Below are 6,000 nucleotides of genomic sequence, written 5' to 3'. Positions count from 1 at the left end.
AGCATTCTCTTTCGTCCTCCTCGTAGAGGTGATCCCCACCTCTTGTCCTTTGCCGTCGGTGTTACCAACTTTGGCTGTCCTCTCCGCGCGATCCCTGGTCAGCCGTTCCACCGTTTCTTGGAGACGACTGACCTCTTCCTCCAGAAAACGCACCCTCCTTCGCAGGTATGCGACGTCCTCCTCTTCCCGATCGTGGGTCGGTTCCGCTTCTTTCCCGGTCGCTTGTTTGCCGACCGGCCCGGTCCTCGCTTCGTCCCTCCGCATGCCGTCGCCGCCGTCGGCACCGCCGCGGATGGTAGAGGCGGCGGCGGCGGCGACCACGGTGACAGCCTCGGCGTCGGTATCGGTGTCGATATCCGTCCTGCGCCTCACGCCCCTCTTCTTCCTTTTACCGGGAGCCGGAAGCAGCGCGGAGTCGGGATCCCCCGCGGGCGCGTCCCCCCGCCGTGTGCGACGTCCCGCGCCTCCGCCGCGGCCGTTGGCGGCTGAGGCGATGTTTTCTGTAGACTCGGCAATCCTGCGGTACGACCGCTTGCCGAGTGTGCCCGCGACGGTCGAATAGGAAGAGCATGACGACATTTCGTCGTCGGATCTCAACCCCCCGCCGCCCCCGCGGTGCCGCCGCATCCCAGTCCGCGAAGGTCCTGGGCCGATAGCCAAAACGTCGGGTTCCTCCAACCCTCTCCGGGACTCCCCAGTTCGCGAGTCCCCTTCGCCAGACGCATGAGCGCGTCCAGGGGCCTGGCGGCTCACCCCCGGACGGCCACGGTTGCTCGATGACGACGCAGCGGGGCCCGCTTTACAACCCGCGGCTGCGCCGGTACTGGGGTATCCCTCCCCTGCACCGTAAACGATTTTTAGGTTCGTTTTCTTATCCATTGTTTAATTGTAATTGTATAAGATTGCCGAGGTCGTCAACAAGGGTTTCCATCCTGGTGCCACTCACTCTTTCGCACCCTGCCCCGGTCAAGGCCGGTGCAGGGTGACGGGGAGCCCCACGAGAAGGTGAGGTGAGTGGTCTTGGCGGATACGGGCCCACCAACTTCTCCGAGGTTCTCCGCACCGGATCGGCAAATTGGCGGGGGCCAAAGGCGCCGACCAGTCACCGTCCGGCTATAGGAGAACATCAGATTCATCGGGGTTTCCCAGGGCGTGGTCCTACGCCCTGAAAACCCGCAGCCACCTCGTGCTCCCCAGAGATAATCCAAGCTAAAATCCTCAGAACAATAATAAACGCACCATGGTACGTCAGAAACGAAGATATACCCCGCTGGGGGTAACCACCCACATGTTATATTATTACAACACCAAGATATAACATTTTACCAAATGTCCTACTAGACAAATTGTAAAATTTAAATAAATAAATAGAAAAAAAAATATTAAAATATACATCTGTTATTTATGTTTCATTAGATTCTTATATAATAAATTTTATCTAAAGATAAATGATATCAATAAGTACGTATGTATTTATTCCCCTCTTTTAATTTTATTAGCCGATTATACCAATTAATATGAGGTGTTACGACCGTTCGCGGAGAGACGCGGACGCTAGGAAAAACGCGTCAGCGAGAGGCGTAAATTCTCGCTACGATTCTGTTAATCGACGCCGCGAAATAATCGTTCCCCTATTTCGATTAAGATAACAGAGGTGGTTCAATGAATGTAACACTGTATTAACAGGTTAACATAAAATAATATATTTGATAATAATATGATGAACACGCTACAGATTGTTTAACAATGAATAAAGTAATATACCATAGAAAGTTGACTCAACTTTACAATATCTCTCAATGAATTCGTTAGACTTTGTGATTTTGATTTTGCTCATCAGACCTCTCGATGTATAACGTTTGGTTCGTCAGAAGGGACTGATCGCCTTTCGATCATTTCTTTGTCTTATTTGGAAGACGACCCCCACTATGCTTGGGTCACGCCACCGCTCGCGCCTATGATCACGTATGTCGCCTTCTTGTGTGGAAAACGTAACGGACAAAAATCGACGTTTCTAGAGCTCGCTGCTTGGCGACAACTATGCGCTCGTCGATACATTGTATATGATCCGCCGGGCAGATAAGACGATCTGCCTGTGACACTGTAGAACCGCGAGCGACGGTTGGAAAATATAGCCTGTGGTAAGCCTCGTGGCGTAACATGAGGTGTTGCATAATCATCAGTATTTTTTCTTTCCGCGTAATATTATACATAATTTATCTCGCATTTATCCATTCGATTAATTTTACTATATTCGAAATGTACATGCAATCTAGAGTTTTCAAATATGAATCTTTGCTTCTGAATAAATTTTTAACTTCCTGTTTCAACTTCTCCTAGTGAATTTCGATGATACAAAATCATACTCTAATTCGAATATGTACATATATTTCCCTCCATAAGTATTAAGATATTTATGAAAAATTAGGTAAATAAAAGATCATCGAACCTTTTGCAGTATCATGCAAATTTTGTAAATAAGCTTCCATTTCTTGGTCAAAAGCTAAACTAAACTGCTAGTAGCTAATAGTGATAGTAACAGTATTACAAGTATTACATTCACTGTTGTAGATTCAGTATTACAATCACTATTTACAGATCTTTTATTATTCGGCAGACGAAGGAAAAATATGATAAATAGTATATAGAAGTACAAAATAATAAGTATGAAATATCAAATTATCCAGGGAAATATCATGGAATATCAAATTATACATTGCTTTTAATTAAATTGTACGTAAATAAGGAAATACTGATATAAACATATGAAAAGTTGGACGAAAGGGAAAAGAGATAAATTTATGTTTGTAATGAATGTTTGTCGTGTAGAGAGAAATTGTAACGTCAAAACCGATCGTCGAAAATAACACGGGGAGAACGACGAACGGTATACTATACTGTTACTGGTACTTAAAACATTCACGGCATACACGTGTAATTCCAACTACCAACTGTATGTAACTAATACTAAAAATGGCTTCTCGTAATAGTTACGATGAAACGCTGCATCGTTATAAGATTTATAATTCACACTATAATAGAATTCTCTGTCATGTGTGGAATTATTATCAATGTACATGATACATTACATTATATTTTATATCGTGAAATTTAGCGTTGATAGATGCTTTTCGATATTTGTTAAATGGAAAACGTATGCGTGTTTTCAGGTCAGAATAATTGAACAATATTTACATTGTATATTCTTTGTAAAACAATTCGCTCTCTTGCGTTTCGATTTAATCGAGCGAAAGGGTATCGAATGATGGTATTTTGAAGGCACTGCCAATCATGTATCTTGTTGATTGATTTGGGATACACTTAATGACAATGTTTTTTGGATACCTTTCAATCAAAAGTGATTAATCAATCACTGAATTCTAACATTTGACAAGTTTAGACAACGGTTAATTGATAATTATACATATACCTATTGATACAACATAGAAAATCTTCCACGTCTCTAGCAGAAATTGAATTCGATGTAAATTAAATCCTCGAGTAGAAATATTTAAGATATTACAATTTCAATTCACCAAATATAATCTCTACATGGCAATTATAATCACAATTTGCTTGACAAATACTAACCATCATTATTCATTTATGAATGCACAAGACTATATTGTTGGTATATGGAACATCTACAGAACATGCTACTGCATCAGTTTGCATTATAATAAAACCGTATTTACAGCTACCTACGAGGTACCAAATATTTTGAAGAATACCGTAATACCGACGGCTTTGATACTGAGTCGATATTAGTCAGCATTAAACAAAACGTGACAAATATAGTACAGAGTAACATCGTTGTGCGAATCGAAGGGACGAACAAAACGAGGGGTAAAATACAGTGGGGAATCCATGGTGATAATTAATTCCATGTCGCTGACATATGGTGCTCACGGGGATGCTATTTCGAATTACCATACGTAAGCTATATTGTTCAGAGCAGCGGATGGCTGCGAGCTGTCGCTACCAGACAGCGCGTTTAATTGACTGAGTTAATTTGAACTAAACAATGATTAAAACTGAGACTGGACTCGGCGATTTGTTGCGCGTGATATATATGCAGAATGATTCATCATTCTCCATCATAGCGTTTCCCAATTTTTCCCAAGTCGCGAGATCTTCTTTTATATCAGTCAAACATCCAAATCACCTGATATTTTTCCTTTGCATTTGCGTAACAAGGCATTTCGCTTCCTTTCATTTATCAAAAAATAATGTTACGCCGCCTTCCTATTCCACTTTTACGATCTAACGGAGGAAATCGCGTTTATTGCAATTACTGAACGCTCTTATTTTCATTTATGTTTACCAACCGAAAAGAATTGGTGTGAACGTCAACGTTGAAAGTATCATTGTGTTAACATGTGTTACACGATTTATTATATCTATTAACAATACACGGAACAAATAAAAAGGGCAAGATCATTTTGAGATATCGAGATTCTATGAAAAACTAATGTACAACAGAAATGGAATATTTGTCCGATTAAACTTGCAAATCAACAATATATCTTGAATTAAACTCATTTACGTATTATCGATTGTTGGTTATGCTTAATGTGTCGAAATGTATCTATATAGAGATTTATACGTAGGTCTTTTGAAATGGAAATATAGTAACAAATAGAGAATTCAAATTTAAAACTAATGCTCGTTAACTTTGATTACCGACATTTTTGGAAGGAAATATACCAGAAATTCAAATGATCTATTACATGATCTACTACTGTTCCCAAACAAGAATCATTCAGTTCCAGGAAAATAAACAAATCTTCTTACAATTCCTGATAAACGGATACTGTATTTTAGTTTCTTAGCCTCGAAATTTGCATACTTTTTCTCAGAAACAAGTATCTAAAAAACTATTTGAATAAATATTTATTTTACGAACTTGCTTTCTTCAATAAAAAAATGTATCAAAATCTAATCTAAGTTGCTTCAAAGCCAGGTAATATATGGTGTTAATGATATTAAAGATCGTTATCAATTAGTGAAAACTATAACAACATATATATGTAAAGTACGTTGTTATATAGATAAATTACGTAAATGCATTGACAATGCGTTATGCAAATGGTTAACGAGTTTGACTTGTTTAATAAATAGCAATAATTGATTACTACATAATCAATACGTGAACATCAACAATAATGATTAGCATTTTGCAACAACCCTTAATTAGTTCTATTTGTATTTACTAATGTTATCGTCATTTAACTATAACGCTCCAAATATACAAATAAATCGACATAAACACGAGATTATTGAAAAATACATACAAGTACTATAAATTTATAAAAGAGTGTATTCAGAGGGATTTTCGTACGAAAAATCATTCTTCCATTCTTAAAACGAGCAGTTTTAAAAGAATTTATTCTCCAAACTAGTCATACTCAACCTATGGTCAGTAAAGCTTTTATATAGGACCCATAACATTCACGTTCATTGTCAGGTACTTTTTTAAATAGTGAGAAAAAGGAAAGAGAAAGAAACACATGTAAAGAAAACGAAGGAACAAAAAAAAGAAGTTATGCAATATATAATGATAGATTTAGGATATCAACTTATATCAATAGATGCTACATTTCTCCCATCTGACTGCAGAATGTACACATATTGTGAATAAAACCAGTTTAAGAATTATTAAAACTTTCTCATTTTTTTCCAGGAGATGGGGTCATTAGCGATCTATAGTTTCTTTTAGACTTTTGTACCTCATAATGAGTAGAATACATTGCAATAATAAAAAAATTTGACCCTGAACTTCAAGGTCAAGATCATTTTCAGAATCAAGATTTTCGGAAGGTTCAAACTCAAGCCACTATCCTCTTTACGCTTACCTTTTTGAACCTTGTACATATATTCTAACTAATAAACAATAAATTTAATAATTATCTATTTATTTTCTTTCACCTCTAATAACTGGGGATGGTTTTCACTTATGCCTAATACGATTCCATCGAGGTATTTGAAAAGAGCTCAAGT

Source organism: Bombus flavifrons, chromosome 14 (genome assembly GCF_040668555.2).
Source record: "Bombus flavifrons isolate JBK064 chromosome 14, iyBomFlav1_principal, whole genome shotgun sequence".
NCBI lineage: Eukaryota > Metazoa > Arthropoda > Insecta > Hymenoptera > Apidae > Bombus > Bombus flavifrons.
This window is presented reverse-complemented; position numbering follows the sequence as displayed.